Raw genomic sequence first — 27,258 nt, 5'->3', positions numbered from 1 at the left:
CACTGCTCTCTTCTCTGGACTCTCTCCAGTTTGCCTAATTTATTTATTTTAATTTTTTTTATTATTATTTGGGTTGGAAGGGACCTTAAGGATCATAAAGATCCAACCCCCTGGATGGGCAGGGACCCCTCCCACAGCCCAGGTTGCTCCAAGCCCCATCCAACCTGGGCTGAGACACTGCCAGGGATGGGGCAGCCACAGCTTCCTTGGGCACCCTGGGACAGGGGCTCAGCACCCTCACCCCAAACAATTTCTCCCTCCCCAAGATCTCCTCTCCATCTCCCCTCTTGCAGCTGGAAACCCTTCCCCCTCATCCCATCCCTCCAGGCCCTTGTCCAAAGTCCCTCCCCAGCTTTCCTGGAGCCCCTTCAGGCACTGGAAGATGCTCCAAGGGCTCCCCAGGACAAGGCTCTTCTTTTAGATTCCCAGACTGGGTTGGGTTGGAAGGGACCTTCCAGCTCCTCCAGTTCCAATCCCTGGATGTGCAGGGACCCCTCCCACAGCCCAGGTTGCTCCAAGCCCCATCCAACCTGGGCTGAGACACTGCCAGGGATGGGGCAGCCACAGCTTCCCTGGGAAATCTTCCTTGAAACTTAGGAATGAGCACTTGAAATGAAAACTTTAAAGATGTGCTGATTTTTCAAGCTGATTTTGAGCCTAAATACTGTTGGCCAACTCACCTGCCTCCCATTCTGAGTCAGTATCAGTAGATTTAAAATAATTTATTTACTTATGTAATGATGATGATGATGATGATGATGATGATGATAATAATAATAATAATAATAATCATCCATCCTCCTCCTCCTCCTCCTCCTCCTCCTCCTCCTCCTCCTCATAATAATAATAATAATAATAATAATAATAATAATAATAATAATAATAATAATAATCATCATCCATCCTCCAGGCTAGAAATAGCAACACTACTACTGGTTGAGGACAGGCCCTAAGAACTTCCATTCATTTTAACAGAGAGCTATTTGATATCAACATGGTCTTCCAAATATTCTTCATCACACTTTTGTCATTTTATCCAGACCACACTCCCCCAGAATGCATTTTAGACCACATGAAAGAATCAATCACCTCCTCCAAGTCAGGACAACTTACACCTTCTCTATTTACAGACCCTGTAACTGCAAGGAAAAAGGGGGAGGGGAAAAAAAAAAAATCTATCAGACTGTTATCACAGTTTTTCTTAACACTTCTCTTTGCTGAAAGAACAACTCTGCCTTGTTTTTCTAGGCATTTGAATTAACCTGGATGATGTACAACTCAACTTTTCCTCCCTCAGCACTCCTTCTTTAAAAAAAAAAGCAAAAACCTGGCACTAACTTCATTCCTTTTTTCCAAGACAACCCTCACAGCTTTAGGATGGGAAATGATTTAAGGCTAAATCCTCTGCAGCCACCCTGACTGGAACTAAAGCCAATTCAGATTTATTCTTCAAAATATCCTCCAACCTATTATATTCCTGATCTTTCATCAGGACAAGATAACCTAAGGATTGATAGGAGCCAAATCTACCCATATTGCCCTATTTCACCTGGCAAGAAATAAATGTTGGAAGATTTTTATTTCTGTATCTCAGTTACTAAAAGTATCCTGACAGGTAAGTTGAAATTTTATATAATAAAACTATAATTTATTCAGCTTCTAATTGTTTGTGTTTTCTCCAAGTTCTCCTGGCTGTAGCTTCCAAATTTTAGGATTTTAGACACCCAAAAAAAATAATTGTCAACTTCATGATTTGCCTCCATCTCTAAACTGCAGATCCCTCCAACTCTGAGCAAGATACCAAGTGGAATAAACCCCACTACAATGACCAAGCTAAGCAGTCACCTCCATAAATTATTTTCACTTTCTACAGGATGCCTTTTAAATCCCTAACTGGAAATATGAGGCCACTCAGAAATATTCCAGATTTTTAACACCTTTTGCTTAACCAATCCAAAAAAAAAAAAAAAAAAAAAAAGATATAAAACTTTCTTTTTGCATGGTACAGGGACAATTTCAACATGTTTTCTCTTCTCAATTCACTGTGGTGTTTCACTTCCCAATTCTCTTGTGGCAGCAAGGGAAAGTGTCACGTTTAGGGACTCTGTTCTTGCAGACACAACAATTTTTACCACCATCTACATGGAGGTAAAAGATGCCAAGCAAACACCTCCCCAAGAAACCAACAGGACCAGCAGCAGGCTGAGCAAAATGACCCCTCTCTCAGTGAGCTTCCAATGTGGGAAACTGCTAGATTTTTATTTTTAGTCTTCAAAATACAAGTTGCTTGTGTTTAAAACATTGGCACTTACTCATCCCTACACTTGCCATCTCACTTTCCAGACTGTGAAGCTGTTCCTCAGGCTTTTTCATACCTAGATTTCTTCAAGACCCTGTTAGAAAACCTCAGGAAAAGGGCAGAGCCTGAGATTATAATCAAAGAATTCAGAAGGTTTCCACCCCATCACTTTTCTGTGCAGCTGAGGGGAGATGAGGAGCTCTGGAGAAGAAATTTGTTTGCTCCTTGGTTGCCAAGTCTGAGCTCCTGGAGCAAAACTGCTGTAAACCAAACCCTGTAAAGTGTTAAGGGCTGGAGTATGATTGGTTTGCAGGTTCTTAAAAAGTAGATTTCCTATCACAGAACTGCTCTGGTTGGAAAAGATCTTTAAGACCTTTGAATCCAACTATTAAACCAAGTCTACCAGTGCTAAACCATGACCTCAGCACCACAGCTCCAGGGCTTGGAAATCCCTCCAGGGATGGGGACTCTGCCCTGGGCAACCTGGGACAGGCTCTGACAACCCTTTCCAGGAAGAAATTGCTCTTAATATTCAACCTAAACCTCCCCTGGTGCAACTTGAGGCCATTTCCTCTTGTTCTATCACTTGTTTCTTGGGAGAAACACTCCTGGCTCCAACCTCCTCTCAGGGAGCTGTAGGGAGCCAGAAGGTCCATGTGGTGCCAAGTCAAGGAAGTAAAGGTTTATGGAAATATCTGGAAAATAAAGATCAGAGAATCATATAGGTTGGAAAAGACCATTCAGATCATCAAGCTCTGTTAACCCAGCATTGCCAAGGCCACCACTGCCCCATGGCCTCAGCACCACAGCTCCAGGGCTTGGAAATCCCTCCAGGGATGATGGGGACTCCACCACTGCCCTGGGCAGCCTGGGACAGGGAATGACAACCCTTTCCAGGGAGAAATTGTTCCCAATATCCAACTTATCCCAATATCCAATATCCAACTTATCCCAATACCCAATATCCAATATCCAACTTAATATCCAAGGGCAAAGTCCTGCCCCTGGTGAGCTTCCAGAAGCTGGGAGATGGCAAGTTCTGCAGAGAAGAACCTTGGGTGGAACATGAGCCAGGAATGCTCCCCCATGGCAAGGAAAAATTATAAATCATAAAATCATGTAATTGTTTTGATTGGAAAAGCCCTCTGAGATCATCAGATCCAACTCTGAACCCAGCACTGCCAAGGCCACCACTGCCCCATGGCCTCAGCACCACAGCTCCAGGGCTTGGAAATCCCTCCAGGGATGATGGGGACTCCACCACTGCCCTGGGCAGCCTGGGACAGGGAATGACAACCCTTTCCAGGAAAAAATTGTTCTTTATATTCAACTTAAACCTCCCCTTAAAGCTCCCCCAGTCCAACCCCCTGCAGTGAGCAGACATCTTCAGTTCCATCAGGTTGCCCCAAAGCCCATCCAACCTCACCCTGAAAATTTCACTGAATGTCTGAATGTGAAACATCTGCACCTCTGCCAAACATATTCCAGACACCACATGGAAAAGAGATGATAAAAAAGTTAAACCATTCACTTGAAAGAGGAACAACTTTCACAGTTTGTGGTCCCAACCAAAGCCCACGAGTCCTTCCTCTGTCTCAAACAAGCCACTTGCAGATTTCATCTGATCTGATAAAAATGGGAGAGATCTGTATCACATCACAGATCAGAGGAAAACCTTCTCAGCCTCATTACAAGTGCTCTGAGAACATTGATCTCCACCCAGGGAAGAGCTTTCAACACCACCACTGGAACCAGCTCCTGACTGAAGATATTTCTTAAAGAAAGGAGGAAATGTTAATAGAGAATTGGACCTTCCCAAACTTGATAATCCATTCACAAAGCTCTCCTGCCCTCAATGACTTCAGTTTGTTAAGGTCAACACCCATCATTTTTTTCCATCCAAAAAGGGAAATGCTTTCTTAAACCCATTAAAAAAAAAACAACAAAACAACCCACCCTAAAAAGCCCAAAGAAAAAAACCCCAACCAAACATATTTATAACCTAACCAAACTTTTTGGGGAGGAAAGCTGACATTTGCTCTCAGCCTGGTTTGTAAAGGAACCTGAAAAATCAAAACTTTTGTTTTCAAAATAGTGCTCGAGGGCAGAAATATGGTTGAAAAGAGGAGAAGCACATCCCCAAAATTCAAGTTCAAAGCTGTATTTTGATATTAAATCAGACATCCACCAAGACAGATTAAGTGACTATAAAAACAGAGTCTTTAAAATTAAGAGTTTTACAGAGGAGGTAGGAAAGGGGATTGTGAGAAAACTTAAATAACACATATGACAAAAAAAAAAAAGCAGTGTGTTAAATGAGGAAGTTCAGTAAAGAAAAATTCCCCAGTCCAATTTTACTTCCACTTGATCACAAGGTTAGAAGCACCCACACAGCTGAATTTCTACTCAGGGAAACACAGAGTTTCAGGAAAGAAAGAAAATGAGAAGCCCCAACTAGAAGCAGCTTTAGAAGCCTGCAAGCACAGTATCAGAGAAAGAGGAAAATATCCTAATAACTGTAATCACTCTTTGAGACTTAATAAAATGCAGAGTTATGAAATAAGCAGTGTCAGAACCTTCCCTAAATTAAATGTGTTAAGCTCCAGTTCACTTAAAGAAAATAGATGTATATGGAAAGTGCATATGATTAAGGACAAGAGCTTCAGTAGCTCAGGACAGGTGACAGAGAGAGTGAAAACATCTCTTAAAAATAAGTATTTATATTATCAAATAGAGCTGAAACCCACCAAAGAATCAGCAGCTACAAATTAAAGCACAGAGATGTACAGCAATAGGCAAGTTATCTGATAATACTTATTTTTAAAAAACCCTCTGATAATAACATATCAGAACATGAGAGACACGAGTTAAGCCTGAGTGTCTTTCAGATTAAGGCAAAACATGAAGAATTGTCCTTAAAAGCACTTCTGAGTCAGCAGCTTCCATTGATAAAAGAAAATATGAAAGATCAACCATAAAAATGCCAGAAGAAGTTGTAAAAAGTTATACTGAGATAAAGACAAAATGGAGTATTTAGAGCAACCTTCCCATATCTGAAGAAAGCTGGGGGAGGGCTTTGGACACGGGGGGGTAGGGAGAGGAGAAGGGAAATGGGTTAAAACTTGGAGAGAAAGGGGAGATTGAGGTTGGAGATGGGGAAGAAATTCTGGAATTTGAGGGTGGGGAGAGCCTGGAACAGGTTGGGAGAGTTGGGGGTGTTCAGTCTGGAGAAGAGGAGAGAAGGAGGAGAAGGAGAAGGAGAAGGAGAAGGAGAAGGAGAAGGAGAAGGAGAAGGAGAAGGAGAAGGAGAAGGAGAAGGAGAAGGAGAAGGAGAAGGAGAAGGAGAAGGAGAAGGAGAAGGAGAAGGAGAAGGAGAAGGAGAAGGAGAAGGAGAAGGAGAAGGAGAAGGAGAAGGAGAAGGAGAAGGAGAAGGAGAAGGTTCTGGGGAGCCCTTGGAGCAGCTTCCAGTGCCTGAAGGGGCTCCAGGAAAGCTGGGGAGGGACTTGGGACAAGGGCCTGGAGGGATGGGATGAGGGGGAAGGGTTTCCAGCTGCAAGAGGGGAGATGGAGAGGAGATGGGAGGGAGAAATTGTTTGGGGTGAGGGTGCTGAGCCCCTGTCCCAGGGTGCCCAAGGAAGCTGTGGCTGCCCCATCCCTGGCAGTGTCTCAGCCCAGGTTGGATGGGGCTTGGAGCAACCTGGGCTGTGGGAGGGGTCCCTGCCCATGCTGGGGTTGGAACTGGAGGAGCTGGAAGGTCCCTTCCAACCCAAACCAGTCTGGGATTTAGAGGAGAGCAGAGCAGAGGGGGAGAATCCACATCCCTTACACATTCTGTAAGTGTTCGTATTTAATGTCTATAAATTAAATATTATTATTATTATTATTACTTTTATTTTAAACATTATTAAACATTTTAATTTGTCCTTATCAGTTTATTCCTTTTTCAATGAGAATGTGTGAAGTTCATCCCAAACCTTGAAGACATCTGTCATCAAAGACACTTTTAGGGAAACAGAAGTTGTTTTGGGTTTGGTTTTTTTTTTTTTCTTTGCAAAAACTGCATTTTGCAGGAAGCTTGCAGAAAACTGCAGAATAACAAGAGAGAAAGTTCTGCAAATTCTTCAAAACAAATGAAGATGATTCACCTCAGCTGGTCACCCCTTTCAGCTGAACAAACAATCCAATTGTTCTCTGGAAATCAGAAAGCAAAGTGAACATGCTGACATCTGCAAATAAATTTTGGCATCAGGATCCAGTTCTGGAAAACAAAGGCTTAGGTTTCAGAAGTAGAACAGCTGGATTGATCAGCCAGCCAGAGAAGGAAGAGGAGGGAATCTGAGTCTGGTTGTACCTAACACTATTCCCAACATTCCAGGTCAGCAGACACCAAAGTTGCTTCATTCTGCTGCTCAGTGAAGTTTGAAAAATGACCTGCAAAAAAGGACTGATTCATTATTTCTCAATAATTGCAGAGATTGCCAGGTTGGAAGGGCATCATCTTCTCCAGATTTCAGCAGACACTGTTGTGGTGGAGAAAAGGAAGAGTAAATACATTCTGAGTGAGGGGAATTCCATCTAAGAAGAATTTGCATTCTTTTAGGGACATAAAAACTGAGGGGAATGTGTCCTGCAGGGAAACAGAGAAGAAACTGAGAAGCTCAAGAAATACAATTTTAGGAGAATTGGAGCCAAGGACAGTTTCTTCCAGTCTTGTTACAGCTGATCTGCAAGCTGATGGGAGCTGGTAACTGGGCCTTTGAGAATGAAAAAAAAAAATAAAAAATCCCATCTTCCAAATCCACAGATGAGAGATTTTGGAAGATGTTGCCAAGAAGAATAAAACACAACTATCATTTCCTCCCATTAACTCCAAGCTTCAGCTCTTTAATATCCATCAGTCAGAGCAACATCCCACTGATGACTTGGGACAGCCCAAAGTTTTGCAATTTCTACTTTTCAACACCCACAGCTGTTTCTCCAATATTTGGCTGAGCTGAGCTTCAAAAATGACATTTTCAAGAATTTTTAACCCATGGTCTACTACTCCAGGTAATGGCTGCTACGTCCAAAAAAACCAGTGGCATCCTGGCTGGTATTAAAAATAATGTGGCCACCAGAAGTAGGGAGGTGACTGTCCCCTTGTACTCAGCACTGGTGAGGACTGTGTCCAGTTTTGGGCACCTCAAGATAAAAGAGATATCAAGGAGTGAGGGGAGAGAAGGGCAAGAAAGGTGGGGAAGGGCCTGGAGAATAAATCTGCTGAAAAATGATTGAGGGAGCTGGGACTGTTTGGGTTGAGGAAGAGGAGGATGAGGGGAAACCTCATGGCTCTTTAGAACTACTGAAAGGACATTGTAGAGAGGTTGGTAATTAATTCTCACAGGTAATTAGTGACAGAACAAGAGGGAATGGCTTCAAGCTGCAACAGGGTAGGTTTAGGCTGGCCATTAGGGTGAAATTTTTCACATAAAGGGTGGTCAGACCCTGGAATGGGCTGCCCAGGGAGGTGGTGGAGTCACCATCCCTGAATGTGTTTAAGGTGATGATTTAGATGTGGGGTTGGGGGATATGGTTTAGGGGAGGACTTTGCAGAATACAAATGATGGTTGGGCACAATGACCCTAAGAGCCTTTTCCAACCTGAAAGATTCTGTGATCCCATACTTGACTCTGCCATGCATGGGGCTGTGGTATTCAATGATGATGATTTTTTTAGGGGTCTTTCTTCTAAGGAAGCAACTAAGCCAAATCCACTTGAGGTCCATGAAAATCAGCTTCCCTGAGAAGTTTTGGGGGCTTCTTATCATAAAAGTTCTAACTAAGGCCCATCTTACCTGTAAAGTGGTCAAAAGTTTGCTGTCAGAAGCCCCCAGGTGAATATATCACACCAACTATAAATATATTAAATAATAATAACGAGGTCTGAAGGTGATCATAGGTATCAGCAACCACCAAGCAAGGTGGCTCCAAAGCCAATTTTGCAAAAGGAGGAGTGATTTTCAGAATTCAGGGTTCTTTGTATTTCCCTTACTGAGAGTTCTCACCTTCCCAAGACTCCACATCAGCTCTGAGTGGGTGTGGAGTAGAATTTGCACTGTGTCCAGTTCTGGGATCCCTGGGTCAAGAGGGAATTGCTGGAGAGGAGACAGCAAAGGGCTACAAAGATGATGAGGGGATTAGGAGAGCTCTGAGAGAAGAAAAAAATGAGATTTATAAATCCTGAAAGGGTGGGGATCAGCAGGATGGGCTCAGTGGTGCACAGTGACAGGACAAGAGGGCACAAACTTGAACACCAGAAGTTTCATCTAAACATGAGGAGGAATTTCTTCACTTGGAGGGTGGCAGAGCCCTGGTCCAGGCTGCCCAGGGAGGAATCTCCATCTCTGGGGACATTCCCAAGCCACCTGGATGCCATCCTGTGGAACCAACTCTGGGTTATCCTGGCCTGGCAGGGGGGTTGGACAGAGCAATGGAATTTGCTCTGTGCTGTGTCCAGTTCTGGGATCCCTGGTTCAAGAGGGAATTGCTGGAGAGGAGACAGCAAAGGGCTACAAAGATGATGAGGGGATTAGGAGAGCTCTGAGAGAACAAAAAGACTGAGATTTATAAATTCTGAAAGGGTGGGGATCAGCAGGATGGGCTCAGTGGTGCCCAGTGACAGGATGAGAGGGCACAAACCTGAACACCAGAAGTTTCATCTAAACATGAGGAGGAATTTCTTCACTTGGAGGGTGGCAGAGCCCTGGCCCAGGCTGCCCAAGGAGGAATCTCCATCTCTGGGGACATTCCCAACCCACCTGGATGCCATCCTGTGGAACCAACTCTGGGTGACCCTGCCCTGGCAGGGGGGTTGGACAGAGCAATGGAATTTGCTCTGTGCTGTGTCCAGTTCTGGGATCCCTGGGTCAAGAGGGAATTGCTGGAGAGGAGACAGCAAAGGGCTACAAAGATGATGAGGGGATTAGGAGAGCTCTGAGAGAAGAAAAAAATGAGATTTATAAATCCTGGAAGGGATCAGGAGGAGGGGGTAAGGATCTTCTCAGTGGTGCCCAGTGACAGGACAAGAGGGCACAAACCTGAACACCAGAAGTTTCATCTAAACATCAGGAGGAATTTCTTCACCTGGAGGGTGGCAGAGCCCTGGCCCAGGCTGCCCAGGGAGGAATCTCCATCTCTGGGGACATTCCCAACCCACCTGGATGCCATCCTGTGGCACCAGCTCTGGGTGACCCTGCCCTGGCAGGGGGTTGGACAGAGCAATGGAATTTGCTCTGTGCTGTGTCCAGTTCTGGGATCCCTGGTTCCAGAGGGAATTGCTGGAGAGGAGACAGCAAAGGGCTACAAAGATGATGAGGGGATTAGGAGAGCTCTGAGAGAAGAAAAAAATGAGATTTATAAATCCTGGAAGGGTGGGGATCAGCAGGATGGGCTCAGTGGTGCCCAGTGACAGGATGAGAGGGCACAAATTTGAACACCAGAAGTTTCATCTAAACATCAGGAGGAATTTCTTCACTTGGAGGGTGGCAGAGCCCTGGCCCAGGCTGCCCAGGGAGGAATCTCCATCTCTGGGGACATTCCCAACCCACCTGGATGCCATCCTGTGGCACCAGCTCTGGGTGACCCTGCCCTGGCAGAGGGTTTGGGACTCAATGATCTCCAGAGGTCCCTTCCAACCCCTGACATTCTGTGACACTCTGTGCACACCTATATTAGTGCAAAGCACTTTCCTGGAATGCCTGACCCTAAACTCACCCAGGAAACTTTTAGGATGGCATCCACATCCCTGATTGTCCCCATAAAGGTTCTGTTTCAGGGGATTTGCTCTGTTTGATTTTGCCCTTTTTAAATCAAAGAGTAGCAGGGAAACACATTTTGGACAACAGGGATTGAAGTGCAAATTTACAAGCAAGGTTTGAGCAGCCTTAAAATGTCTTTGCCAGCATTTTAAGTTTGCCAAGGGTCAAGTTGGTATTCTCAAGGAATCCTGGTACCTTAAAGAGTATTTTTTCAAAGGAAGACATTTCTATTTTCAGCAACAACTCTCTGCAACAACTGCAGAGATTGAAGTTCAAACATCTGTACAAAACAAACCCCTCCACAGTGCCAAAGCATTTGCTAAGAGGAAAAAGTCTATTAGCAAATATTTTTTTGCTCTAAAGTTGTAAGTCAAGCCAACTCTTCTAAGGACTGCCAAGAGCATCCAAGTCCATCTCTGTTTGACTTGATTCATATATAAAAAAAGAATATTTCCTTCCTGCTCGTTTAAGAAAGGATTAAACAGGAACAATTAATTAAAAAAAATAAAAATCATGAAGCTAATCTCTGCATAGAAAACAACCTGGTGAAAACCAGCCTGAAGGGAAGGAGAATTTCTCTTTGGTTATTTACAGCACAAATTAATTCAGTCTCAATATTTGCAAAGTAAAGGTCCACTCACAGGAAATTTATATATATAATTATTATATATATTTTTATAATATATAATATATATTTCACATGTGAAATGTATGGACTGGGTATTATCAGACAAACAGAACAACTGAGAAAAGCAAGAAGATGCCCAGAGATGGGGGAAAGGAACCATCTGGTCTTTTAAGACACTCACACAATAGGGAAGGAGCTGAGCTTGGCAGCTAAGGACTGAAAAGCATATGGTACATTTCCTCTTAACTGGGCATTTTTTGGCTTTTCTTAGTTTGGGTCAGAACTTTACCAGACCTGGAGCAGACTGTAGGAAGCTTTGACATCCAGTTAAACCACAGCCAGACTGAGAGTTCTTTGCTTGGGGTCATTTTGAAGCAGGGTAAGTGAGATAAAGACATCTGAAAACCTCTGTAATCTTTGAAGATTGTTGGGTTGGTATTTTCTTCTGCTTTCTGAAGAGCTTGTGTGCTAATTTTTTACCAGAAATCCAGAGATCTGGCAATTCCCTACTCTGCTTCCAGGTCAGGTAAAAAAAAAAAAAAAAAAAATAAAAAGAAATGGAGGAGAAGAGGCAGGATTAAAAATATCTCAGTAAAACCACACCAAGATTATTTGGGTGAAGATTATTTGTACTATGAGTAAAGGGGTTTTTAATAAGCCAAGTTAGTCTTTTTGTTTGTTCCAGGTTCTTGAGCACCATTTATTCACACAATAATAAAACACATCAGCAAAGTCTGAGTTTAACACAGATGGAAGATTTAAAAAGCCTGTACTGGTAGCAAATATACAAAATTTTAATATAGAAGTAGCCAAGTGCAGGACTGATGCCTTAGAAACAGATTCATGTTTCACACTAACATTAAAGACAGCATCTCAGGTTTTTTTTGTCCATCCAATTTATCATAAGGTTTCACTACACTGACAAATGGAAGTTTCATTTCTAGTTGAAGAATAGCAACTTAAATGAGATAAATGTAAATGTACACAGACTCTTGTGGTGTCTGGAAACACCAACACTCTCTGAAAGGGTCAGCACTCTACAAAAACTTGAGACCAAAATCTCAAAAAACCCCAAACAAGAGTAACAAATCAAGTTTAAGGCAAAAAATTCTATGTGAAGATTAATTTAATATAAATGAACTGAGTACAGGAAAGCCTAAGACAAGATCAGTCAACACAAGGCATTAACACCTCAAATTCAGCAGGGATTACAAAGCAGTTATGTGAAGTTTTACCACTTCATTCTTGCAGTATGTTCACCTATTATATACTCAAAGCAAATTCCTGATGAGTATTTAGCATTGCTTATTTTGTAACTAACAGCAACTTCTTTGAAAAAGTTAGTAGGTAATATTTTTATCCTTGGATCTAAAGAGATACAACTAAAAAAAAAAAAAAAAATCTGCAATTTCTAGGAACAAGTATCAACAGCTACTACAGTTTTATCCCAACAAGAACAGCCTTGCACAAGCCTGCTTAGAAAGTTACAATTTTTTCCTTAGCAAAGATGATGTAGATCATAGAATCCTAGAACTGGCTGGGTTGGAAGGGAGCTCAGAGCTCCTCAAGTCCAACCCTTGATCCACTCCCCCCGTGGTTCCCAGCCCATGGCACTCAGTGCCACATCCAGGCTCTTTGGAAAGAGCTCCAGGGATGGAGAATCCACCCCTTCCCTGGGCAGCCCATTCCAATGCCTGATCCCCCTCTCCAGCAAGAAATTCTTTCTAATGTCCAACCTAAACCTCCCCTGGCACAACTTGAGACCATGGCCTCTTGTCTTGCTGAGAGTTGCCTGGGAAAAGAGCCCAACCCCCCCCTGGCTCCAACCTCCTTTCAGGGACTTGGAGAGAGTGATGAGGTCTCCCCTGAGCCTCCTCTTCTCCAGCCTCAACACCCCCAGCTCCCTCAGCCCTTCCTCACAGCATTTCTGCTGGATCCCTTCACCAGCCCAGTTGCCTCCTTTGGACCTGCTCCAGCACCTCAAGCTCCTTCCTGAGCTCAGGGGCCCAGAACTGGACACAGGACTCAAGCTCTGGCCTCCCCAGAGCTGAGCACAGGGGCAGAATCCCTTCCCTGGACCTGCTGGCCACGCTCTTCCTCAGCCAGCCCAGGATGCCATTGGCCTTCTTGGCCACCTGGGCACACTGCTGCCTCCTCTTCAGCTTCCTGCCAATCCCAGCTCCCTTTCTGCCACTCTCTGCCCAGCCTGGAGCTCCCCATGGGGTTGTTGTGGCCAAAGATGAGCTGCAGAAAACTGTAAATATATGGCCAAGAGAAGTGATTGATCCTTTTGGGTGCTGTGCCTTTACTGCTAAACAAAATAATAATTCAGTAAACTTTCAGGATATCATCAAGATGAAATAGCCATAAAATTCACATTACTGTGAATCAAACAAACTGTGCACACAGTGTCCTGGTTTGGGGCAGGATAAAGGGAATTTTCTGCCTTGGACTTTTGCTTTCAGCTGAGTCTCTTGTAAGCAGCTGCACTGCTGAAATGAACAGCAAGTTTCTCAGGCAGTGGCTGCTGCTGGGACTGATCCCACTCCATGGTTACAGTTCCAGCTGGAGCCTGGGGTGCAGAACCAGGGACACTGCTCAGCTCTGAGGAACATTTTGCCCTCCAGAAGGAGAAAAGGAGTCAAGAGGTCCCACCTGGAACCCTCCTTTGGGGAGGAAGGGACAAGAGAGATGCCAGAACTGACCAAGCAGAGGATTCCATCCCATATACGTCATACTCAGTATAAATTTGAGGCATCACGAGGCCCAAGCCACGCTTCCAGCTTCCAGCTGCCTGCCCTTCCTGCTTTTTCCTGCTTCCCTTCCTTCACCTGGCATCCTGGAAGGATCCCATCCCTTCCTCTGCCTCTGCTCCTGATCCATCCCAGCCTGAATCTGTGTGTTCCTGCCTCCAGCTCCCAACTGCTGCTGACTCTAGGATTCCAGCCTGGATTTTCCCAGGGCTGCCCTGCAGCCTGGGTGGTGACCTGAGAGTTCTTGGGGGAAAGGGGGGAGGAACCTGGGATCCATTTTCCTGGATATTTGTATAGATTTAGTCATTTTTCATATTTCTCATCCCTGTTTCCTTAAAGCTGTGTAGTTTAGTTCCCAACCCATCAGTCTCTCTCCCTTCTTCTCTCTCCTTTCTTTATCATGGAGGAGAGAGAGATTAATAGAGAGCAGCTGTTAATTGGTTTAATTGCTGGGCCAGTGTTAAACCCTGACACATGGTTTTACCAGTTACAGATAGAAGCCTGGGTTCATTCAGCAAACAGATAAATGAAAAAAGAAGCTGCCCAAGGGCATGAGCAGCTCTGATGCAAGTGGCAGCTGGAGTTGAGCTCTGTGGAAACTGCTCTGTTCCTGCCCTGTGCAGGATGCTCAGGGTATTTTTATTTTTCTAATGGGCTGAGTGCTGGATGTTTCTGGTAACTGCTTCAGCCACTTTGCTCTCTTCAAAACCAAGCCCATGCCAAACCCTCCTGGCAGCTGATGGTGCCACTGAGAGCACCCCAAGAGTAACCCAGGCTCAGCTTCTGCTCAGAACCAGGTTACAGCCAGCAGTGATTATGAGTTTCACTTTTTCCTTACCTACAGCTGACTTTTAAATTATTTGTGATGAAACCTGGAGAATATTTTACAAGGTAACAAAGTGACAGGACAAAGAGTAATGGCTTTCAACTGGAAAAGAGATTCAGGTGAGGTATTAGGAAGAAATTCTTGAATTTGAGGGTGGTGAGAGCGTGGAACAGGTTTCTCAGAGAAGCTGTGGCTGCCCCATCCCTGGCAGTGTCTCAGCCCAGGTTGGATGGGGCTTGGAGCAACCTGGGCTGTGGGAGGGGTCCCTGCCCATCCAGGGGTTGGAACTGGAGGAGCTGGAAGGTCCCTCCCAACCCAAACCATTCCATGTTTCCATGATTCTATTTGCACTGTACTTAACCATGTGGAGCTCACACAGCACTCAGGATTATCCTGAAAATGAACTTGACCAAACACATCTGTACTAACACCCTCAGTCCTAGCAGGATTCAGGATACCCTTTGGAAGTAGCTCCCCCTTTTGTGCCACCACCAGCCACACAGAGAGCTGATTTACTTGAGATTTAAATTAGGAGAGATTTAAATTAGGTATTTGGAAGAAATTCTTGAATTTGAGGGTGCTGAGCCCCTGTCCCAGGGTGCCCAAGGAAGCTGTGGCTGCCCCATCCCTGGCAGTGTCTCAGCCCAGGTTGGATGGGGCTTGGAGCAACCTGGGCTGTGGGAGGGGTCCCTGCACATCCAGGGGTTGGAACTGGAGGAGCTGGAAGGTCCCTTCCAACCCAAACCATTCTTGGAACATCAGGATTGCATCCTGCAAAGTTATTCAGTGACTACCAACACATCAAAGGTTGTATTTCTTTCGGGAATGTTTGTATTCCAGCACCTCCAACAAAAAACCCATCACTGTTCAAATGGGAACATTCCAGTCTTAAAAGTAGAAATAGTGTGATCCAAAGAGTACTTTTAAGCAGACTTGAAGGGGAGGGTGGGATGCTCTGTTAGAATAAAATGTGAAGGTTGAAAGTTTTTAGGAAAAACCCCACCAAATTAAACACTGACATAAGGGACATTGCAATGGAAAGCAGCTCCTCCCACAGTGAAGAGTTCTGGGAAAAAAAGAGATCAGGCTGAATGCAAAAAGGGAAGAGACAATAAATTAAGGAATAGGGAATTGATGCTGTAATTCTGCAAAACTGTTTGGCTGTTCAAGATTCATGGCAGTACAAAAGAAAATCATAGAATCATAGAATTTTCAGGGTTGAAAGGGACCCTTGAGATCATCCAGGTCCAATCCCCTGGATGGGCAGGGACCCCTCCCACAGCCCAGGTTGCTCCAAGCCCCATCCAACCTGCCCTTAAAAACTTCCAGGGATGGATGGGGAATCTTCCACCACCTCTCTGGACAACCTGTGCCAGGCTCTCCCCACCCTCCTGGTGAAGAACTTCTTCCTAACTTCCAATTTCAATCTCCCCTCCTCCAGTTTGAATCCATTCCCCATGTCCTGTCCCTCCCTGACATCCTCACAAGTCCCTCCCCAGCTTTCCTGGAGCCCCTTCAGATCTAGGAAGGTTGCTCTGAGCTCTCCTTGGAGCCTTCTCCTCTCCAGACTCAACAACCCCAACTCTCTCAGTGTCCTCACTCCAGAGCTGCTCCAACCCTCTGAGCATCCTCCTGGACCTTCCCTGGACTCATCCCACCACTTCCAGGTTTTTCTTGTACCAGGGGCTCCAGACCTGGATGCAGAACTCCAGGTGGGGTCTCAGGAGAGCAGAGGGGGAGAATCCCCTCCCTTGACCTGCTGCCCACCCTTCTCTTGGTGCAGCCCAGCACATGGTTGGCTTTCTGGGTTTAGCTCCAAGGGCTCCCCACAACCTTCTCTTCTCCAGACTGAACACCCCCAACTCTCTCAACCTGTTCCAGGCTCTCCCCACCCTCAAATTCAAGAATTTCTTCCCTATCTCCAACCTCACTCTCCCCTCTCACCTCTCAAATTCCCCATGTCCTGTTCCTCCCTGACATCCTCACAAGTCCCTCCCCAGCTTTCCTGGAGCCCCTTCAGATCTAGGAAGGTTGCTCTGAGCTCTCCTTGGAGCCTTCTCCTCTCCAGACTCAACAACCCCAACTCTCTCAGTGTCCTCACTCCAGAGCTGCTCCAACCCTCTGAACATCCTCCTGGCCCTTCCCTGGACACACTCCAGCACCTCCATATCCTTCTTGTATAATACAGGTCTACACCTTGAATAATATCCTTGCAACAACTGCAGGAAGCCCAAGGAACAACTATGAAATATATTCAGCACCTTCAGTCATCTCCCAGTGCCTGCAGAGTTTCAGAAGTGGAATAAGAGCAGAGCAGCTGCTCACCCGTGGGAGATGGAAAAGTCACATCCAACAAGACCAGCAAAACCTTTCTGTCCTAGACAAACACTTAGGAGACTGTCATTAAAAACTGCTTATAACTTTCTGTTTATAGATGTGGAAAGCTTAGGAAAAACCTCTTACGGAAATGAAGATTGTGCTTCCAGGCAGTATTTTCTACCAGGGGCTCTGGATTGTATTGCTGGTTCTCCTTTTCCTTTGCAATCTCCTGCACCTGAACACTTGGGTGCACTTTGCTTTCTTTGCTTGAAAGCCTGGGCATCTCAGTAGCTTTTTTCTTAAATATTAAATGACTAGAAATTATTTTGCTGGAAGGTCTCCATGTAGTTTCTAAGAACACTGAGCCCGTCAGCCTGACCTCAGTGCCTGGCAGGGTTATGGAGCAGATCATCCTCAGTGCAATCACACAGCACCTGCAGGATGGGCCAGGGATCAGACCCAGCCAGCACGGGTTTAGGAAGGGCAGGTCCTGTCTGACCAACCTGAGCTCCTTTTATGATCGGGTGACCCGCCTGGTGGATGAGGGGAAGGCTGTGGATGTGCTCTACCTGGACTTCAGCAAGGCCTTTGGCACCGTCCCCCACAGCATTCTCCTGAAAAAGCTGTCAGGCCACAGCTTGGACAGGGGCATCTGTGCTGGGTTAGGAACTGGCTGGAGGGCCGGGCCCAGAGAGTGGTGCTGAACGGGGCTGCATCCAGTTGGCGGCCGTGGTGTCCCCCAGGGATCAGTGTTGGGCCCAGTTCTGTTTAATATCTTTATCGATGACTTAGACGAAGGGATTGAGTCCATCATCAGCAAGTTCGCAGATGACACCAAGCTGGGGGGAAGTGTAGACCAACTCGAAGGCAGGAGGGCTCTGCAGAGGGACCTGGACAGACTGGAGAGCTGGGCCGATTCCAACGGGATGAGGTTCAACAAGGCCAAGTGCCGGGTCCTGCACTTTGGCCACAACAACCCCATGGGGAGCTCCAGGCTGGGCACAGAGTGGTTGGAGAGCAGCCAGGCAGAAAGGGACCTGGGAGTCTGCATTAACAAGAAACTGAACATGAGCCAGCAGTGTGCCCAGGTGGCCAAGAAGGCCAATGGCATCCTGGCCTGTATCAGAAACAGCGTCACCAGCAGGTCCAGGGAGGTGATTCTTCCCCTGTACTCAGCGCTGGTGAGGCCACACCTCGAGTACTGTGTCCAGTTCTGGGCCCCTCAGTTTAAGAAGGATGTAGAGGTCCTGGAACAGGTCCAAAGGAGGGCAACCAGGCTGGTGAAGGGACTCGAGCACAGGCCCTATGGGGAGAGGCTGAGAGAGCTGGGGCTGTTCAGCCTGGAGAAGAGGAGGCTCAGGGGAGACCTCATTGCTGTCTACAACTACCTGAAAGGAGGCTGTAGCGAGGTGGGAGCTGGACTCTTTTCACAGATGACCTCCAACAAGACAAGAGGACACAGTCTTAAGTTGTGCCAGGGGAGGTTTAGACTAGGTATTAGAAAGAATTTCTTCACGGAGAGGGTGATTAGGCTATGGAATGGACTGCCCGGTGAGGTGGTAGATTCTCCGTCCCTGGAGACATTTAAAAAAAGACTGGATGTGGCACTCAGTGCCATGGTCTAGCAACTGCTCCGGTGGGTCAAGGGTTGGACTTGATGATCTCTGAGGTCCCTTCCAACCCGGCTAATTCTATGATTCTATGATTCTATGAAAACCAAGCATCCTGAAATTCTGATCCAGCAGATACACAATGGCATTCCTCCCTACCCCAGTGTTAATTTTTGTTTTCCTAGTTTAATATAATATTTGAGCTTATATTTAAGAATATAAAGAAGCCCCCATTACAAGTAAATTGAATGGCAAGGAATTTAACAAATGTAGCTGACAAGATTTGCAACAAAAATTGCTCTGATGTTCATTTTCTGCTCGCCAAAGGTTTTTATGCAGCCACAATGCTCTGAGGCTCTGAGAGATCTGAGCAAACTCTTTCATTTAGGTAGCAACACAAAGCATTAATTAACAGATGACAAAGTCATCTGGTTCTGCATTGTCCATTGTTCTTCAAAGGCAAATCATTTCTAACCTAACCCGAGGCTTCAGAGAGAGCCCTGAAAGGTTAAACAAAACCCCCTCTTCAGTCCTAATGCTTACAACCCTTAAGACAGCAAGCTATAAATTATTAAGTAGCTTGTCTAATTGCTTCAGGATGGCATCCAAAGATTCCAGTCCCCTCCTACCCCCACATCCCAAGATGCAATTCCAGCTGGATGCACTTTCACCACGGATCATTATTCACCAGGCTCTGCTCTCCTGTTCAAACGAGGTACCAGAGGTCAGGCTCCTAATCAGAAAACAAAGAGGGAGATTCCCAGACCCACAGAACATCCTAAATCTCAAAGCTCCATCAGCAAGCTGACAACTGGAAAACCTAGGAAACCTCATCACTAAGTGATGGAGAAAGGAATCGGATTACACCCCACAGTTGGGATTTTTCAGTTCCCCTCTCCCCTCCCAAATTGATGGAAGAGATGGAGAACTATTCCTAGAACTGTTTCCTAGAACTATTCCTGCTCTGAAAGTCACAGCTGCAAATCAGAGTCTTGGACTAAGAGTTTAAAAAGAGTTTAAAAAGTGAACTCAGTTTTTGGGAATTACAGGAGCAGGAGGCAAAGCAGGAAAAAAACCCCAGCACAAAATAAAGAAGTTGGTCCGATCTATCAGCATGCTCAGCTTTTCCAGTTCACTTGTATGTTGGGGTTTAAATAAAACATTTCAGGCAGAGAAAACACATGTTTAATGACAATCTATTACATGATTTGTAAATCAAACAAAATAGATCTTTTTTTTTTTTTTTTTTTTTACTGCTGGAACAGCGTTCATGATGTTCTAAAATACATAAATAAATCATCCTCAGGCACAGATCCAAAAGATAGCTGGAAATGTTAACTGTGGCAGTAGTAAGGATTGACTTGAAACTTCTCATTTTAATTTACAGCCATTAAATATTTATTCGTTCCTGCCTACCACCTTCCACTGTAAAAAAATAATAATATTTATTATAGAAAAAAGCAGCTGAGTGATTCCAGCATTCTCCCTCAGAAAATGACAGCTGTCTGGCAGACAGAGTTGGTTTTCTTGAACCCAGCACTTCTGACCAGCAGCTCTTTGAGGGACAGATCAGAGTCTTTCCACAGAATTTCCATACCAAAATCCACAGTAATTCAAATTATTATTATTAAGCTGATCTTCCCACCATAGAAACAATGGCTATGTCTATACAGACAAGGAGTATGAAAGCAGTGTGGAAATCTGGGGGGGTTTCCATGCCATTTGTGGGGAAAAAAATTGAAGTATTTTCAGAGTTTGTTTTCCTATATCATAATGCAGCAATTGAAACTAAATCTGTATATTCCAAGCAATGAGCAATGTTAACCAGAGGTCTTATACTAAATGGTGTATACTAAATGATATTATACATATTAATAATAAAAATAATAATATATACTACTAATAAATGGGATTATATATCTTAATGGTATTCTACTAAAGGAAAAACTAGAGGAGCAGCAGCTCCATGCCCACTCCAAAGGTGATAAATGTGGATCAGAACCCAGACAGTGACAAAATAAGGTAATGAAATGTCTGTGGTGTATGTCCTGCCCCAAGGATGTCCCTGCAAGAGCAGCTGGTGACAGCCCCTGACAACCTCATGGAGCTCAACAGACCAAGTGCAGGGTCCTGGATCTGGGTCAGGGCAATCCCAAACACCCAGAGAGGGTGGGAAGTGAATTGTTTGGGAGCAGCCCTGAGGAGAAGGGCTCAGGGGTGGTGGGGGATGAGAAGTTCCAGAGGAGCCAGCCCAGAAACCAACCAGGGCTTGGGCTGCACCAAGAGAAGGGTGGGCAGCAGGTCAAGGGAGGGGATTCTCCCCCTCTGCTCTCCTGAGACCCCACCTGGAGTTCTGCATCCAGGTCTGGAGCCCCTGGTACAAGAAAAACCTGGAAGTGGTGGGATGAGTCCAGGGAAGGTCCAGGAGGATGCTCAGAGGGTTGGAGCAGCTCTGGAGTGAGGACACTGAGGGAGTTGGGGTTGTTGAGTCTGGAGAGAAGGCTCCAAGGAGAGCTCAGAGCAACCTTCATAGATCTGAAGGGGCTCCAGGAAAGCTGGGGAGGGACTTGTGAGGATGTCAGGGAGGGACAGGACATGGGGAATTTGAGAGGTGAGAGGGGAGATTGAGGTTGGAGATGGGGAAGAAATTCTTGAATTTGAGGGTGGGGAGAGCCTGGAACAGGTTGAGAGAGTTGGGGGTGTTCAGTCTGGGGAAGAGAAGGTTCTGGGGAGCCCTTGGAGCTAAACCCAGAAAGCCACCCATGTCCTGGGCTGCACCAAGAGAAGGGTGGGCAGCAGGTCAAGGGAGGGGATTCTCCCCCTCTGCTCTCCTGAGACCCCACCTGGAGTTCTGCATCCAGGTCTGGAGCTCCTGGTACAAGAAAAACCTGGAAGTGGTGGGATGAGTCCAGGGAAGGTCCAGGAGGATGCTGAGAGGGTTGGAGCAGCTCTGGAGTGAGGACACTGAGAGAGTTGGGGTTGTTGAGTCTGGAGAGGAGAAGGCTCCAAGGAGAGCTCAGAGCAACCTTCATAGATCTGAAGGGGCTCCAGGAAAGCTGGGGAGGGACTTGTGAGGATGTCAGGGAGGGACAGGACATGGGGAATGGATTCAAACTGGAGGAGGGGAGATGGAGATTGGAAGTGAGGAAGAAGTTCTTCACCAGGAGGGTGGTGAGAGCCTGGCACAGGTTGTCCAGAGAGGTGGTGGAAGATTCCCCATCCCTGGAAGTTTTTAAGGCCAGGTTGGATGGGGCTTGGAGCAACCTGGGCTGTGGGAGGGGTCCCTGCCCATGCAGGGGTTGGAACTGGATCATCTTGAAGGTCCCTTCCAACCCTGAGAATTCTGTGATCCTATGATTCTATATGTCCCAACCAGCAACCAGAAATGCCACAGGGCGTTGAGTGAGGGCTCAAAGGGTGTTCAAATAAAAACTTTCTACTGGCTCAAAGCATCTCTTACCTGCAACTGCCATTGAAATAAGGCAAGGGATGAAAAAAAAAAAAACATCTCCTTCTTTATTCTGATTAACTGAAGATGACTGAGATGGTCTCTGACCAACTGCTTTGTAGTATGGACAGAAATGGCAGCAGTGAAAGACAATGGGTATGAAAGCAATATGGAAATCAGGGTTGGTTTAGATGCCAGTTGTGAGGAAAAAAAATCAAAGTATGTAAGAGTTTGTTTTCCTGTATCATAACGCAGCAATCAAAACTCTGTATATTCCAAGACATTCTCAGTGCAAAGGTTATTATGGATTAAAATCTGGCAAAAAGAGTTTTGTCTTTCCTGCACCTTGGCCATCAAAAGCACTAAACCTCCCTGAGAGAACAAGTTTCATGATTTTCCTCTTAAGAGAAGAAACTAAAAGTAGGTAGAGAAGAAATTATAAGTAGGTTTGTCACTGCATCCTTAGTTAGAGGAGTACAAAAGATAAAGAAACAACAACTCTACATCTAAAAGTTAAAAAAAGAAAAAGTGTCCAGAAAACAAGTTTCATACTTGTGATGAAGCACTGGCAGTGTCCTCAGCATCCTCTCCTACCCTTCTCTCCTTCCCTCTCTAACAACCCAATTGTTTAATTCATTGTTTTACGTAGGTGAAATGGACCATTAGAAAATATCAAACACTTAATTTATCATTTATACCCAGATGAATGCAAATCATTTTAAGATTTGGGGTTGTGTGTTGGGTTTTTTTTTTCTTTTTTTTTTTTTTCTTCTTCCCACACCCCTAATTAATATTCATGAGGATAATTTCACAAAGGCAGTTATAAAACTATGTCAGTGGCAGCTTGAAAATATAGTTGTGCTGAGACAGAAAGAGGAAATTCTCTTCTCTCCCCCACCCGCCCTCCGCCTCCCGCCCTGGCGAGGGGGGGGATTTAAAACCCAAGGCAAACATTTATTGAATGATGGGGTTTTATAATATTTTAATCGAGTTATTCATTAGACAAAAATAACACTGTGGAAAAGCAGATAACTTTAGACAAAAGCTAAGTTCATTTGTTCTGGACAGGTGGCCAGTCTGCAACTCCGTGCCGGCATCCAAAGCCCGCCCACAATAGCACTAAAGACGATTATGCAAATGTTCCTTATTCCCTGCTATTTTCCCAGGAATGGGAGAAGGGCTCCATGTGGAAGAAGCAATTGTTTCCCAGTCATGTGGAAAACAAACCAAGAGAAAGAAGGGAGGGAATGTGAAGAGGAGATAGCAACACACAACCCTTACCCGCCTGCTCTTCGCCTCGCTCCGCCTGCAAAACGCTTGAGATGATGAGAAGGGGAGAGTGATTTCCATAGCATGGTGAGGATAGCAGGGGTCAGGCAGAGAGTTCAGAGCCCAGGAAATGTATTCCTCAACCCTGATTATTCTACATTTTCCCTTGTGTTCTACCAAGGGACAAAGCAGCCTCAAGATGTAACTCTCCTGCAGTCGCAGTGACAGGGGACGGAGGGGCCGAGCGATGCTTTGCTGCAACAAGAAGAAAGTTTGGGAAAGAGAGGCAGGAGATCATCCAGTTATCTGGCTGGAATTTTGTCCAGATTTCATGTTACTGAAGGATTTTTTTTTTCCTTAAATCTACACCTCAATTACAGAGTAAATAAAAAGCAAATGTGAAGTCTAAGTCAATGCATTTGCTCCATTTCAGTCCTTCGACCATTATTAATTTAAAGATGTTTTACTAAAGCACAGCACCCTGTAACCACAAAATAGGGCAGCTTGAAGGTACTTAAAATTAATTCTTTAAGTGTACTAGAATTGCTTTTTTATTTCAAATGCAGCCCTTTAAAACTCAGGGCTTAAGCAACCCATTCCTACCTAATATGCTTCTCTTCCCCATATGAATTTTACACCTAAGTACCCACCTAAATAATTCAGCTTCTGCAGATACAACAAGTGAATGGTTTAGGATTCAGCAGGACACAAAAGACTGTAGGCAAACAAATGTGATGCAACCACCCAGCAGCCTGCAACTTTATTAATTATGTTGGGCACGACTAAGTATAATGATAAGGCTGTGACTGGCCCTCTCCTCCCACAAAGCACTGGGTATTGAAAGGCTGCAGAGCAGCAATAAGGGACTGGAAGTTGTAACAGATAAACAACCTGAGCCTTGAACAGTCATTTTTACACAGGCTCTGATTCAGACAAAAATGGGTAGAAGATCCACCACAACTCCCAGGGCCAAGCCAGCTGCCTCCTGTTCAGATTTACTCCAGTAACTGAGTTATGTGGGCTGGAAAACCACCATGAGTTGATCCTTGGTTCAATAATCATTGAATCCCAGAATGGTTTGGGTTGGAAGGAACCTTCAAGCTCATCCAGATCAGCCCCTCTGCCATGGGCAGGGACCCCTCCCACAGCCCAGGTTGCTCCAAGCCCCATCCAACCTGGGCTGAGACACTGCCAGGGATGGGGCAGCCACAGCTTCCTTGGGCACCCTGGGACAGGGGCTCAGCACCCTCACCCCAAACAATTTCTCCCTCCCATCTCCTTTCCATCTCCCCTCTTGCAGCTGGAAACCCTTCCCCCTCCTCCCATCCCTCCAGGCCCTTGGCAAAGTCCCTCCCCACCTTTCCTGGAGCCCTTTCAGGCACTGGAAGCTGCTCGAAGGGCTCCCCAGAACCTTCTCCTTCTCCTTCTCCTTCTCCTTCTCCTTCTCCTTCTCCTTCTCCTTCTCCTTCTCCTTCTCCTTCTCCTTCTCCTTCTCCTTCTCCTTCTCCTTCTCCTTCTCCTTCTCCTTCTCCTTCTCCTTCTCCTTCTCCTTCTCCTTCTCCTTCTCCTTCTCCTTCTCTTCTCCTTCTCCTTCTCCTTCTCCTTCTCTCCTCTCTTCCTCTTCCTCTTCCTCTTCTCTCTTCTCCAGACTGAACACCCCCAACTCTCTCAACCTGTTCCAGACTCTTCCCAGCCTCAAATTCCAGAATTTCTTCCCCATCTCCAACCTCAATCTCCCCTTTCTCTCCAAGTTTTAACCCATTTCCCTTCTCCTCTCCCTACCCCCCCGTGTCCAAAGCCCTCCCCCAGCTTTCTTGGAGCCCCTTCAGATATTGGAAGGTTGCTCTGAGCTCCCCTGGGAGCCTCCTCTTCTCCAGGCTGAACAACCCCAATCCCTCAGCCTGGCTTCCCAGGGAGCTGCTCAGCCCTCTGAGCATTTTTGTGGTCATTTTTCCCATTACCACCTCTTCTCCATTCAGAACCTGACAACTGGAAGACTTCAAGGTGATCTTCAATTCAGAAGAATTTCTTGGCTTTTTCTTTCATTGCTTTAAAGTCATTAATAGAACTCTCCTTCCATGACTGATATTTTTGCTGCTTTTCCTCGTTCAACAGGATTTAAAAATAAAAGTCTTAAGTGAAGACTCTTCCCTGCATGTTCCTCAAATGAACACTGCCTTTTATCATGTCTCCTACCTGTCTATAATTACTCTGGAACTATTTTGACACTCCTTAGGAATCTGTATTATTATTATTATTATTTTCCCAGGCTATCAAGTGTTCTGCATTTCCATCACTGTTCTCTCTCCCTCTTTTTTGTAGGAAGCTCCTCCAGGATCAGCTATTGGCTTCTGGGCATTCTGTAGATCTTCCAAATCCCTCTCAACTATTTTTTTGTGTCTGCTTGCTTGTTCACAGTCACTCCTTTTACTTGTCTTTCAGCACTGACATCTTCAATCCAAATACTCCACTGTCAGAGTTCTCTTGTCTTGCAGTACAACTCAACTTTAGTTTTTTCTCCACACTCTTCTTCCCATTCCTCCCCTACCCAGCCATTTCTCTATGTTTCAACACCAAGTAGCTGGGCAATCTCTCAGATATCTCTTTTTATTTTTTTTTTTTTTATTTCCCCCCTCCCTGCAACTTCTAACACTTCCCAGCTCTGCAGCTTCTCCTTCTTCACCCACCTCTATTTCTCTATCTTGACCTGCTAACACAAAACTTGATCAGCCATTCCTATAATCTCATTTTTTATGCTGTTCCACAGCTCTTCACCATTCACTTCTTCATTCACCAGAGACAAAATTCCACCCCCCCAATCCTTTGTTTTCTTTCCTGTATCTGGCTCTTTCCATCTGTGCTTATCGTAGATCTTCCCCCCTGACACTTTTTTGGTTCCTTTTCTCTCTGCTGATGCCAGCACCAACCTCAGCTCAGGAGGTTAATTCTGGGAGAGAGGAAGAAGCCTCTGATGCCTTAGGAACATGCCCTGATTTACTGCAAACTCCCTCCAGAGGTATCAATTCTTGTTCACTGTCATGGGCAATTCACTCAACCTTTAGGGATTATCCTGAGCCTGACTTCTTCGTGGAAATGCAGAGGAATTTCAGAGAGCTTTAGAAAGGTGAGCACAAGTGTGAATAAAAAAAATAAAACAGAGGAATTTCAGGTGTTTTCAGGTATTTCCCCCTGCTCTGGGGTTTATGTGTGCATACTAGAAACATTTTTGCATATGAGAATACATAATGCTGGAGTTCTATCATTGGATGTAAGTGGATTTTCCTACAAGTTCTGCTCTATATTTCATTTATTAGATTTTATCTGTTATTAGTCTTAAAACTATTATTGGTCTTTTTCCTAGGCAGGCAGAAAAGACATTAAAAGAGGGAAAAAAACACATTTAGGCTTCAAAAAGAGGTTCCCAGAGACAAGAGTGTTTACTAAAAGAGGAACAACTCCAGACTGCTGTAGCAGAGTCCAATCCGTGACCTTCTCCCCATCACCTTTTTTCCACTCAAAATTTCCTTAATCCTGACCAGAAATCACATCCCAGGGGTGGGCACACACCCCTCAAGGATGCTCCCTTTCTCTCTCCTCCTTTACAATTAGTTGACAAATCCACTGAAGTGATGCTGAGGACACAGGACACGTCCCTGTTCCAGCCCAGTGCCAGACTCCTACAGCTACCCTCAGGTCTTCCAAAAAATTCATAGTTGAGTGCAGATTAAAAAAAAAAAAATACAAAATAAACAAAACAAACAGAAAAGGCAGTGCTACTAAAAAACCAGAACACATCTTCTTCTGGAAATGAGATCCCAACAGCCCCTTTTGCTTCCCCCCATCATGATCAGACATCTACTTAAAACATATTTCCCCTTTTTTGGCATCCAAAGCCCTCATGATTAATTTAGCATATAATTAACATATGTTTGTCAACTCCTTGTTTTCCTGGGGGCCTCCAGCCCAATATTTTCTGTACAGCAATACAGATAGTGCCATCATTCATTATTCAGAGGTTTCTGCTGCAAAACAAAGATACCCTGGTAAATAAAAGACTTTTTGGACTCCTTACAAGGTGAGTCATGTTTGAGTTTCCAGTCATTACAGGTACCTCAGCTATTCATTCCCAAAATATTTTTGCTCTCTGCATATTATTCGGAGTTGTGTAGGGAAAAAAATCTTCACTCCAAGCCACAGGGAGAAAAGGAAAAAAGAAATTCATTGTAAATAATCAGCTGCTCCTGGGAGCCAGAGACATTGCAGTGTGCCAAGTCAAATTAATTCCAGACACAAAGATGTGAATAAAGCTTG

The 27,258-nt window shown here is 45.1% G+C and overlaps 1 protein-coding gene and 1 long non-coding RNA gene across 4 annotated transcripts in view; both read right to left on the bottom strand.

The window, feature by feature from the left end:
- Positions 1–27,258, bottom strand: part of FCHSD2 (FCH and double SH3 domains 2) — a 239,321-nt gene that overhangs the window by 131,019 nt on the left and 81,044 nt on the right. The gene's annotated exons all lie outside the window — the stretch shown is intronic.
- On the bottom strand, positions 22,644–26,576 carry LOC139806395 (uncharacterized). Its single transcript, XR_011730239.1, has 2 exons — positions 26,389–26,576; positions 22,644–23,202 (listed from the first exon to the last, which is right to left on the bottom strand). It is a non-coding gene; the product is annotated as an uncharacterized lncRNA (long non-coding RNA).

The sequence above is a fragment of the Heliangelus exortis genome, chromosome 1 (assembly GCF_036169615.1).
Source record: "Heliangelus exortis chromosome 1, bHelExo1.hap1, whole genome shotgun sequence".
Lineage (NCBI taxonomy): Eukaryota > Metazoa > Chordata > Aves > Apodiformes > Trochilidae > Heliangelus > Heliangelus exortis.
This window is presented reverse-complemented; position numbering and strand designations above follow the sequence as displayed.